The 13,093-nt window shown below is 44.1% G+C and overlaps 1 long non-coding RNA gene across 1 annotated transcript; it reads left to right on the plus strand.

Annotated features, from left to right (window-relative positions):
* The first annotated feature begins 8,936 nt into the window (after window positions 1-8,936).
* On the plus strand, window positions 8,937-12,556 carry LOC147652780 (uncharacterized). The gene is made up of 3 exons (XR_015287728.1): window positions 8,937-9,215; window positions 10,525-10,665; window positions 10,797-12,556. It is a non-coding gene; the product is annotated as an uncharacterized LOC147652780 (long non-coding RNA).
* The last annotated feature ends 537 nt before the right edge of the window (window positions 12,557-13,093 follow it).

Here is a 13,093-nt window from a genome sequence, read left to right on the forward strand (position 1 = left end):
GCAAAACAACTTTTCCTGGCGATATTATTCTTCCTAGAATACAGATTTAGAGGAAATCTGTAATCCCTGCTACTGCTGCAGACCCTGAAGATCTGTGTGAGGTGTAGGATAAAATTTGCAGGGGTTAAAATCATCTCCAGCGTCAGCCACATTCATTTTAAAATAAGAGAAAAGGAAGCAGCAAGAAAACGGGTGAAATATTTATTTAGATACAGGTGAAAGTTGTATTCACCTTAGTGATGGCAATGCAGAAGGGCTGAGCAGGAGCCTGGGTGCCAGGCAGAGATGTGGGAAACAACTGGAGGGAAAGCTGAGGAGGAGGGTGCAATTAGGGGTGACAATTAGCAGGGCAATATTGGCTCACCTCAGCCTAAAATCAAACGTGGCAAAGGCAAGAGCAGAGTGCAAAAAAACGCTGACCCACGGATGGCAGATTTGTGTAAAACCCTGCCAGAGCATCCAGCTTTTTCCCCCACCGCCATTCCTGCTTCTTTGCAGGACAATCCCTTAATAGAGAGTGAAATCTGCTGGGCTTTTTGATGTTGCCATCCACCGCCGAGGTTGCTTTCGGTGGTGTCATTATTTATCAGCGCCAACGTCAGCTTTCATTAATCCAACTCCTCACCGCTTGTACCGCGGCCGACAAAAATTCCCAGTGCTGCTGGTGAAGCCGGCTGGCAGTGGGGCCAGCAGAGCCCATGGAAGGTTCTGGAGGGTGGTGGTGTGGTCCCTGTCAGCACAGCTCAGCAGCCACCATCATTTTGAGGAGGTTTAATGCAAACCCAGCGGTGGCGAGACGTGGGGTGCTGGGTTTGTGACTCCCCGTCCCGAATCCCTCTTTGAAAAGGGGATGAGAAGGGGGAAGGCTGGTTGGGGGGAAACCACAAATGAGGCTGCTCAGAGCCTACCAGAAAAAAAAAAAAAATTAAAAAAAATTAAAAAAAATAAAATTCCAAAAATAAAAAATAAAGCGTGACGAAGCGAGAGCGGGGAAAAAGCGTTTCTTCAATTTTATCTCGCACTTAAGAGATGAGTAAGAGCACTAATGAAAGGGAGGGTAATTATAGCCCAGATAGAGGCTCTTGCACACGCTGGAACGTGGGGAAGGTTAACTCTGGCAAAGGGAGATCATACAAATCAAAGTGGCTGAGGGCACGCATGCATCGGCCTGTTTGATAAGATTGATAACTGTAACCAGTAGCTTAGGAGAATCGATTTCCACTGCCGGGGATCTCTCTGGATGCTCTCATCTTTTCTTCTCTTTACATGAAAGTGAAGCTTTAAAGATGTTTTATCATCTAATGGTGAATATGACACACAGTTACAAACGGAATCTTTTTTTAATCTCGGAATGGAAAATTTAAGCGGGGCAGTGATTTGCTTTAATTATGTATATTGAACAAATTTGAAGAGATGAGAAGAAACTTGTTTTTCAGCCCACTGAACCCAAGTGCTTGCCTGTAATCTAAAATGGATATCTAATTATTGTTTAACATTATTTATTTAGGAGGAGTTACGACCTCTAATTTGCCTTTAAATGATTAATTTAGTGTTTAAATAAAGCTCCTTTTATTTAATAATGTTTTCTTTAACCAATCTTCACTAATGTCAATAAACTCTTTGTTTAACCTTCTTAAAGGAAACATTTCCTCAGCTCTGAGACAATTATGAATTACCAAAACCCATATAGAAAAATGAGCTAAGTAATTATCTAATAATATTGCAGTGTGCTTAAGAAGGGAATATTCCACACCAATAACATAAGACAAGAGAGATGAAAAAAGCTTCTCTAAATATTGAGCATTTTAAGCAGTCTGCCTCTTTTTGAGGTGATAAGGCAGAACAGAAATACCCCAAAATACTCACAGCTTGGCTAAATAAACTCTGCCACTTCCATTATCATCCTAGAGAGGTTCTTGGTTCATGTCCCAGGCACAAACAAAGCAGCACAAATATCCCCAGTCCATCTGCATGGTCAGAGGCGATGCAGGCACCTTGCTGCTGTCCCCAGCCCTCAGCAGGGCACCCTCACCTGTGCCCAGGGTGACTTTGCACCACCAGGATGCCCCCCTGATGTCCAGGACCAGAGGGAATGAGTCAGACATGGGGCAAGGGACCACCAGTCATGTCCCAGAAACTCCTCTCCTGACATTTGTCTCTTTTGTGGAGCAGGCCCTCACATTTATATCACTGTGGGTATATTGGCCACTGATTTTTGAAAGCAAGGTGCCTTTTGGGGGTCACAGAATCATGGAATAAATTGAGTTGGAAGGAACTTTTAAAAGTCACTTGCTCCAGCTCTGAGCAGGGACAGGTGTGACTGCTGTGTGTTAACTGTGAGACAACATTGCTACATAATAAATTGTGTTTGTGATAATGCAGGTGCTTTCCTGGCCTTGCTTAGATCCTCTGTACTTTGCTCTGGAGCTTGGAAGATCACAGGAAAAAGCAGGCAGCACAAACAAACCAGAATCGATGTCCTAGAGGCCAGAAAGTGGCAGGATGTAAGTGGTGCAGGAGAAAGAGGAGAGGCAGAGCTTGCAGGAGGAGCCAGAGGAAACAGAAAAGCCAGGAGTGGAAGAAGGTGCTGAGAAAGAGAGACTCATTACCCAGAGAAGCTGTGGCTGCCCCATCCCTGGAGGTGTCCCTGGCCAGTTTGGACAGGGCTTGGAACACCTGGGATAGTGGAAAGTGTCCCTGCCATGGCAGGAGATGGAACTGGAGGAGCTTTAAGGTCCCTGCCAACATAAACCATTCTGCAATTCCATGAATTAGAGACTACAAACTCTAAACTGTCCAAGGCTTGAGGTAACACTGGCCACCATCTCCAGTTCCCGTGGTGGAGGTCTGAGTAGAGCTGTGCTCATTTCCAACGTGGAAAGAGTGCTGCCTGCATTGTAGGCAGAGCTGAAAGAATTCTCACTTTCAAAGCTGTTCTCCTGCACAGCAAAAGCAGCAGCAGAGCATGGCAGGTTCTCTGCAGTTACTCCTTCCATGTCCTGTTGAGGATCCCAGGAAGAAGAAGAGGAGAAAATGTCCAGACTGGGAGGAAGAGGGCTGAACAACAGTGAAGGGCAGCACAAAAGCCACAGCAATGCAGATATAAAAGGAAAAAGGGAAAGAGGGAAAATGGATGTGTAAAAAACATTGCTAGGAGCACTTGGCAGTAAGGAAGAAGATTGGGAAGGGAGTCTGGTGATGAAAAGATTGTAGCTGAAGGGATCCCTGAACATGAAGGGTGAATTAGGAACATGATTAACTCTGCAATAGTTACTTCAGGGCTTTTGCAAAATCTGGTGGGTTGGTTTGAGAAGGCAGGAACATGGCACCAGTGGCAGGTCATGACTTCAAGGATGGTGGGAACTCAGAGTCTGTGTGGTGGGACTGCCACACCCAGGCAGGAGCAGAGCTCCCTGCCTGAAAATACCCAACACATCACTGCTCTGCTCATCTGCTCTCAATTTCTCCCTTCCCTGGAACAATAGATTCCCCTTTGGGGCTTCTTTTCTTTCTTTTTCTTTTCTTTTTTCTTTTTTTTTTTAGTTACAACTCTTGGAGTTTTTGAGTATTTTCTAAGGTCTGGATTTTAAAGTTTCAAATTTTTCCCTAACCATATGAACTGAGACCTCATCCATGTTGTAGATGTCTAAAACAAGGGAAATCTCTAATCCTTTTTATCAACATGTGACACTGAGATGGACCATTTGCAACTGGCTTGGTAGGAGGAATATCCATGAGCAACTTATTCCTTCTCTCCCACCTCTTCCCAACACTTGTTGTACCCCAATCCCTGAAAATTTAGAATATCTGAGGCCACACAACCACATAATCCAGCTGATGTTATCAATACAAGAGTCTCTTTTAACACTCACCCACAGGCTGATCTCTGGGTAAGGGATGATTTGGATCCACAACATGGATCAGGATCAACTTGGAGACCCCCAAAATCTCATCCAGAGCTGGGAGGAGCTCCCACCATGACATCTCCTCGATGCTGGAACAGAAGACTTGAAGATTTGTATCCTGCCTTCATCTTGGCCCTTGGCTCTCCGTGTAGGCTCTCTTCCCACGAATGCAGCTGTGCCCAGCAGTCCGTACATTCCAGGAGGGATGAGACTCCCACAGCCCCTCTGAGAAAGGTGAAGGAAAAGCTGGTGAGCAACTCTGCATCTAAAAATCCTCATCCCTCATCCCCCCCTGAACTGCTGCCCCTGAAATGTGATGGGAAGCCAAGCACAACCTCAGCTGGGTCATAGGTAAATGGGGAGGTGAGTTTGCCCTCAGGCAGCCTGAGGTGTCACCCCCTCCTGAGCACAGGCTGCTAAAGAGGGGTGTCCTTTTAAATAACCATTTACAACTGGGTGAAAAAATTAGAGCTCGAAAAGGTCTTGATCAATGAAGAAGAAAGAAGAAGGAAGAGACAACACTAAATCCTCCATCTTGTGTTCTGCTCTCTAAACTAGTTTATACTCTAACTTTTTCACCCAGTGACTTAAGAAAACTTTCTGATCTACACACACTTTTAGCTTTTCTACCTAACTTTAAGAGTTATTTTCATGTAACACCATGGAAACATGCCCATAAAATTCATGTTGTATGAAATTCAGTGTTCTCCTGGATCTCAGAGCCAGGCATCAGAGACAAAGGGCACACACTTTGTGTTTCAGACTTTTAACACCCTCCTGGCTGCTGATTCCAGGAGTGGTCAGCTGCTCATTCTGGGTCAAGAAGGGCCTGGTTAAAAGGTCCTGCCCCACCTTGGATGCAGCAGGGACAAGTCCCTCAGGACTTGCTTGGCAGTGCAACAACATCCAGCCCTGACCCACAATACCCACTGGAGTTCTCCTAGGGTTAGATGACATGGTTTGTCCCAGCAGACACGGGAGGAATTTTCCTGAGAAAACCCCAAAAACCTCTGCTGTGATATGCAGATGTCCTCTCTGTCAGCCTATGTGCAACCCTCAAATAGGAACAGGACACATACAACTTTTTTATTATTGTTATTATTATTTTAGATACATGGTGTTGTGACTTTTTCTAAACCCTATACAGGGAAGAATAAAGTGAAGGGTTTCTTGCATCCACCACCTCTTTAGACAGGACTTGCACTGCATTCTGCGCTGCTAGAGAACCTAACTAACCTAAAATAAGTAAAAATTTACAAACCTAGCTAAAATAAAAACTGCTGCTTAGCAAAGAATTGACTTTGCTTCTTCCCTTCCACTTGCCTTTAATCAGCCCCGCAGGATTCCCACTGCGTGCATCGATGGGAATGTGTAATATTGTTTGATGAATGAATAAAATATCAGGAAGGAAGTGTCTTGTTTGTCTGTGTCTTCATTATCACCTTCCCCATCCCAGAGTTAGTGCATGGACTGTGTGGCTGGACCAGTCTGTCTTCCTTTACTGGTCACCCACTGTTTGATTTGTGCTGGCAGCTGGAAGCTCTGGACATAGGTTAAGATCGAAGGTGTTTGACTCTGTACAAACAGCAAATAAAAAGATAATCCCTCCAGAATAAGTTCAGAGTTTTGCCAGATTTTGCTTTTCCTGGAGCATCTTTATTTTGAATCTGGAGCAGGGGACAGTTCAGGTGATAAACCAACATATTTCCCTCTTTTTCCCCTTTGTAATTATTTAAACTGACAACATTATGGACTTTGCTCTGGTACTGAAAACTCACATTGGGTTGATCAACTTTTACAGTGAAGTGCAGAACATGGAGCTGTTCTGGGAAATGTGGGGAAAAGCCAATTCAAAATAGAAAGTCTTTTTTGAAAGACATGCAAAACCCCTTAAGACTTGTAACCACTCTCACTGGAAGAGCTATGCAAGAATCCCTTCCTTCAATTCCCTGTTTAATCTCTCCTTTTCTAAGCAGGTAATCTCAGATTATTTACCAGCATCTCATTTCTAACTCACAAGAAACTCCTGGAAGCCAGAAAAAAACCTGCTCTCCATCAGCCTGTTTTTGTTTTGCTCTTGTGTTTATTTTCATCTTAACATTAATTGCCCCATAATATCTGCTTGGTTTTATCAATTAGCCTTTGCAGTGGGAAAATATTTTAGCGCCTAATACAGCCTAATGATTTTTTTTCCTATTTGCCAAGGGGGTTATTAATAAATGTCCCCACTGGGGTTACAACTCTGGTGCTCTGGTGTTTGCTTTAGGGGAAATGAGGGATTGGAGGAAAATCCTAACCAAACTGAGCTATAATTACAGGGAAAGCAGCTGCAATTAGAAGTATATGTTCAACGACACCCGCGGCACTCGGGGACAAAACCTCCCCTCCACTCGGGCAGGGGTGGCAGCACAGACTCTGATGATGAAATAAAAGGGGAAAACTCTTGGTTTTCCTCTTTCTCCAGCTGTTGTATCAAAGATTTGTGCTGTCTGCTCAGAGTATTTCTCCAAGGAAGGTTAAAAAACCAGGAGGGTTTTTTTTTTCCAGCAGAGGAGTGCTGGCCTGGCAAAGCCAGCAGCAGACTCCTCCAAGACGGGATTTCACCCTGATCTCTCATTCCTCACTATTTATTTAGCCTGAACTGCTGCCACCAGCTCTGCTGGGCTCTCTGGGAAGCTGCCAGCCAAGCAGCCCCTGCGAGTGACACATTTCTGTGCACATCAGACATCCACACCGTGTCCCATGGAGTCCTCAGCCGTGGCTGCAGGTACTCCAAGGCTGGATGGTGGATGCTGGCAGACCTCAGTCTCCTCCCTGCTGCTGCAACAGACTTTGTTCAGGAAAGAAAAAACAGTCACCAGCCCTCTGGCTTTTCTGCCTGCTACAAATCTAAATTCTCCAGCACCAGGAAACAAAGCAGCTCATAGGCTGGTCCAGAAAAATTCAATCCCATCGGCAGATACGAGTTTCTAGAAAGCCAAACTGGAAGGAATTCTGCAGCCTGTTGAGTATTCAGGCTGGTTTAAATGTTAGAAGTTGATGTTATCAATCAGCCCAACAACAAGTTTAACAATAATCATCAAGGGCACACAGGGAATTAAAAAATGCAGCAGATGTGCAGTACTGCTTAATATAGCTTTTAGCTTAATTCATCTCATTGCAGAAATCTGTAATTCTCATGGTTTGGGTTCTAAACAACAGTTAATGATGTAACCTTTTGTATTTCCCTCAGTTTTGCTGGTCAAAAAACCCCCACAAACAAACAAACAAAAAACTCAACCAAATAATTACTATTATAGCACTATTAGCTTTGAGGATTTACAGCTTTGCTTCTTTCACAGCAGAGCTTGGAAGTAATAGAATTTACTCTGGGAAAACCTGACTGTCTTTGCAAGTCTCTGTAGGGCTTCTCACGTTGGAGTCCCAAATAACAGATTGTTCCAGCACAAACCTATTCTATTCTATTCTATTCTATTCTATTCTATTCTATTCTATTCTATTCTATTCTATTCTATTCTATTCTATTCTATTCTATTCTATTCTATTCTATTCTATTCTACTCTAGTCTCGTCTAGTCTAGTCTGTTCCTATTCCTATTCCTTTCACCTCCCACCCCATCACACCTGCAGAAAACAAGGAAAGCAGCAGTGAAATGCAAGGGTGTGTCACACTCTTGTCCTCCACCACCTGTGTGTGACACAGCTCATCCTACTGCTGGCTCCACAAGGAAGCAGATTTCCCTAAACACCTCAAAAAATGCAGCCTCACTCATGCAGATTGCTGGGCACCAGAAAAGGCACCCAAGTGAAGATGAGGTTTGTTGCCCTCCTCCAGAGCAGCATCTCCTTCAGATCTCTGTGTTTTGACCAGAGGAAGAGTTCTGGTGGACCTGGTGACTACTGCTTTTGTAGTGTGAATGAGCAGAGATTAAAGGTCACCAAGTGAAAAATTCAGTAATTATCTATATTGAAAAGCAGCCTGAGACCTGTGTTCCACTGCTGAACATCTTCCCTGGACTCACAGTCTGTAGGACTGTGGGAGGAGCAGGCATCCACATCATTGTTTTGGAGCAAGGAACACAGTCCATGCCAGGTATTTGTATTTTATACCTCACTTGTACTTCCAATAAAGCACCCAGGAGCTGCACAGGAGGGTTGGGAGCTGAACCTGCACAGCTCAGCACCTTTTCCTGTAACCCAAATATTTCTGTCCCTTGAAAAGCAAAGACAATATTTCCATCGACTTTGGGAGGGCTCAGCTGGTGTCTGCTCTGATTCTTGGCCACGACTAAAAATTCCTTCAAAACTATAACTTTTCCAAACTGCCATCAAAACACCAATTCCAGAGACATCAGACAACCTTTGGTTACTTTTATTCCCTTCTTATCCTTCGGGGCAGCAGGATGGGTGTAACTACGTGACTTTCCATTGTATCCCTGAATGGTTTGGGTTGAAAAGGACCATAAAGTCCATAAAGTTCCACTCCCTGCCGTGGGCAGGGACACCTTCCACTGGACCAGGTTGCCCCAAGCCCTGTCCAGCCTGGCTGGGAACACTTCCAGGGAATTTGCCTCCATGTGTACCTTTAATGACACACACACTATTTGCTCACTGTACCTGTATATTACAGACCTTTTGCACTCCGAGAAGTTTACAGTGGGTTTTAAAAGTTGTTTTAAAAGGATAAGCATTATTCCAGGAATGTGTGTGCACACACACAAATGTATTTAGTAGCCTGTGGGTCCACACACTCTCAATAAACCCATGTGGTGCCCTGTATCTAACCACAGAACTCAGCACTGGGAACTTTCCCCACTGTGCTGGAGGGTCTAAAATGAACAACAGGCTTTTAAAGCTACATTTATTACCTTGCCACCACCAGGAACTGCCCAACCTCATGCAGCCACTTTGACACAGACGTTAATTTTCACTTGCAGCTGTGGCAATTAGAAAGTGTACTTAATAGAGTGTCATGTTAATTGTTGCAGAGTTAACCAATTTCTCCATTTAATTGTCAATTGATTAACCTATTGAAATGGTAAGTGACTCAGTTTCCTTCCAGAACAAACAGCAGCCACATATTGTAGCTTCATCCAGCTGGAGGGGGTACTCTGTGATTTGCTCAGCCTCAATGTGCTGGTATTTTTCTACACCTCCCTGAGCTTTTAATTAGATGAGCCAATTTTACATGTATTTGTCTGCTGGAAAGGTTATCTGCGCTGGAGCTGACCTGCAGAGACAAGGTTGAGCCTAGCAGTCTTAATAGAAAAGGATTTCAGCTATGACTGCTGTACTTGATTGCATTGTAATGGTAATTAACTTGAGACTTTGCCTCCCTCAATGTTTTTTTGTAGCTTTAACTATGCAATGAGATGTTTCCTCTGTCATATATATGCACTTATTAAGCTCTCATTGGATTCTAATATGCATGCAAATAGTCAAGAGTTTCTTAAGGCTAATACTACACTATGTAGATTGTAGTGCCATTAAGTCACTACAAAGATGTAGCCTGCAGCAAACTTATAAGTTTTTTTCTTTCCTTTTTCTTCGAGCTCATGTGAGGGTTTGATGTTCCATTTTTGCACTTTTTTCCCCCAACCTAAAGCAGGAAAAATTTCCTCTACATGTTTTAGCTCCTTTTCATCCCAAGCGTTCTGTGTGCCAGAGCCTGTTCTGGCGACTCTTCCCTCCCCAGCGAGCTTAAAAATGTGCTTATGTTTTAAAAGGAGGACCCTGATGTCCTTAATTCAGTTTTTCAAGTTGGATTGTAATCCATGCCCATTCCGAGTCCTTTCTGGGAGCGGCTCGTTTGAAAGCCCTCGGTATCTCCTGTGTTCCTGCATGTTCTTTTACAGTACGGCGCTGCGTTTAATTACGGGACAATCCCCCACAACTGAGCAAGCATTTTCATCATTGATAATGTTGGTAGCAGGCAACTGAGACAAAATGATTACAAACCTATGTTGCACTCAATAGTCCTTTAGAGGATTTCTCTCTTAATAGTCCTGGCTCATTCATGTTTGGTTCAGTACATTTGTTCTTTAAAAAAGGCGTAGATTAGAAGAGTTTCAGGGTAGGTTAATAACTCAACTGAAAATGGCTGCTTGCATTGTCCAAGCCTGTTCCTGCAGTTGCCTGGTGCTTTCTTCAGTTCTTCCACACTGCAGCTTTGGCCCAGTTGGTAAACAGCTTAAGTCCAGACATCTTTTCATTCTGCGGCGCAGCGGATTGAAATAAAAATGCATATAAGTGGCGACTGACTGGCGCTGGCCTGACAATAGCCTGTAACATTATGCAAGGGTATTTACATAGGAATAAGGCCTTGGTAAAGAAGACAGGGGCAATTAATGACTAGGGCCACACATATAAGGAAAGTTTGTCCAATCTTTTCTTCAATAAAGATCTTTTGTAAAGTGCTATGGAAACTCATGGAGGCCCCCAAACAGACTAGGAGAGGGACTTTTGTGGTAGGGCTTTTTGGTTTCTTTTTTTAGCCTGGAGTTAAAAGGGCCAAATTTTGTAAAGGTTAAATGTAATTCTCCTGCGGTGTCAAATTTTTACTATTGTCTTTTTTTTTTTTTTTTTTTTTTTCTGTTGTAATTTATTTCTTTTTTTCACAGAATTATGGTTTGCATGGTATTTTCCCATGGAGAACATAGGGAGGAAAAAATAAAATGAATGATATGCTTCAGCCAGGCAGGGTGGTGGAAGTGAAGGGTTTGGAGGAGACCTGACAAAATGCTTGACTCCTGCTAGCACAGGTTTGGAATTTAAGCTAATTTGTAAGCATTTAGGGCCTGATTCTGGCCTCTCTTACATCCCAGCAAAGCTGCTGGTACTGCCAAAATGCTTCCCACCTTCTAAATTCATCTTTTTCCTTCATTTTATCCAGGTGGATTTGGCCATGGGTGATTCTGACAAAGCAAGAAACCCCATGCTCTGGCTCCGGGTGCCGAAGGCGGAGCACCATCCACAGCGGGTGATGCCAGGACGTAGCCCAGGGCAGAATTTAACCCCATCCCGCCAGATGGGAAACTCTCCCCCGGGCTTGCAGACACAAATAATGATCCCCTTTCCCTGGGGAAGAGCAGCCCACATCCACCCGGGGCGAGGATGGCACAAAAGCGCCGCAGCTGGCGGTGCCTCCTGCACCTGCGAGGCCTCGAGTGCTGGGTTTGCGCCTCTTGTCACAGGGTGGGCGCAGCACTTTGGGTCTGAAGCCACCGTGATGGGGCTCTTGAGAGCCTTTTCACCAACACCATGCACTCCTTTAGTGCCTCCTTGTACCTCCCAAGAAATTCAAGCCACTGTCCTCTGCATCTTCCCTGTCCCCATGGAAGTGTTTTCCATGGGCTCCCACATCTCTGGATGGCAGCTCGAATATTCCCACATCAGCTGAGCAACATTCATTCATGTCCTTCTGCTGGTGTTTAGTGACTTTGCTCTTTTTCTAATGACTGTGGAGGGTTGGTTCTCTAATGTTTTTAACACTCTATTCAGAGGTCTCTAACTTGAAAACAGAGCAAATTCTCCTGCTCAATCCATTTATATGTCCAGGAAGTCAACACTTTGGTGGACATGAATGAGGAAAACCCCATGGATACCTCTAAGTTCTGTCAAGCTTTCTGCCATTTCCTGATCTATTACTGAATCCTTTTCCTCCCAGGTAGGGATTCTTACAGTCAAATAAAGCTCCAAGAAGAGAGATTTCCCAGGACCCCCTGTCGTGCCACTCTCTTTTTTTAAAGTAATTTTTAGAATTAAGTGTTTGGCTCCTTCGAGAGGAGTGTGCAAGGAGCAGGGAGCGTGTTTCTTCTGCAGCCCCAGAAAGCTGCAGAAATCAATGCTTCATTCAAGGCTATTGATCAGTACTAAATTAATTAGACTTCAAGGCTTATGGCAGTTGATAAGACAACCTGTTAATTTAGTCAATGATAGTGTTTTCCCTAAAGCAGCAAATACCCTCTTTCTCAGAAAAGACATTTCTAGCACTTGCTACTCAACTTTTTTTTTTTTGCTCCCCATTTCTTCTGCTAAAAAAAAAAAAAAAAAGCATTACCTTTACATTTAAATTAAGAATTGGGCAAATTCCATTTACCCCTTTTGCCTTTTTTTTCTCCAGCAGGGAAGCAGGGTGTCAATAACATTTGAGGTAATATAAGAGGATGGCACCACAACATTCAGCTCTTTCAGCCCCTGCCCGTTGATGGGGGATGTTCATTTGGGAAAGCTGCTGGGGAAAGGAGGGAGGAGGGAGCAAAGCCACTTTCTGTACGTGGGTTGGTCGCTTTTTTTAGTGGCAAACCCAGAGGTTTTGCTTCCCAGACTAGGAGGATGCTCTTGGCCACTGACAAAAGCACGGGTGCTGCCGGTCCGGCGAGTGGAGAATGAGATGAAGATATCCCAGAATACCCTGGACATGGGGCCACACTTCCTGCTGGCTGGGAAGGACAAAAGGACAAAACCCAAGGAGTGCCGGGGTCCCACCACCAGCTCCTGGAGGCACCAGTCTGCTACCAGCAGCACTCCAACCCTCGGAGAATGCTAATAAGCCACTGAAGAGCTCAGCTTTCCTGCCATAATTCTATAGCGCCGTTGAGGACCCCATAGTGTTCACTAAATAAAGACAACTAATTGAGAATTTTTTGCACATTTTGCTCAGTGGACTTGTTGTTCAGGCAGTTGGTTGGGGAGAATGTCCCCCTACTGACAAGAGGGGCTGATTGTTTTGGCAGCCGCCGGGTTAGCGCCATTGCCCGGGTCTGAGGCTGACTTTCCAAGTATGACAAAAATGTTTAATTTCCAAATTTATTTTTTTTTTTTTTTTTTTAATTATGTGGCTGAGAATTATTTGGGCTACATGGAGAATAGGCCATCAGGTGCTCACATGACCAGAAGAGGAAAAAAAAATTTTAACAATTGCTGGCAGAGTTTATCACAATAAAACCTTTGGTCTTTCTCTTTCTCTCCTCTGCCTCTGTTTCTCCCCCCCTCCCCGTCTTTTTTTTTTTTTCTGTATTTTCTGTGGTGAGGCCGACATTTTTTTGTCTGCAGGTGACACTTTGATTGAAACTAAAATTAATAAATCAGCTGAAAAGCTCACACCTACAGCTCACAGCAGGGCCTTGAAAACACGGTTATAAAGGGAGCTTTATGCCCTTGTGTAAAGAAGGAATAAATTACAGAAGC

Source organism: Cyanistes caeruleus, chromosome 6, assembly GCF_971803275.1.
Source record: "Cyanistes caeruleus chromosome 6, bCyaCae1.hap1.1, whole genome shotgun sequence".
NCBI classification, from domain to species: Eukaryota; Metazoa; Chordata; class Aves; order Passeriformes; family Paridae; genus Cyanistes; species Cyanistes caeruleus.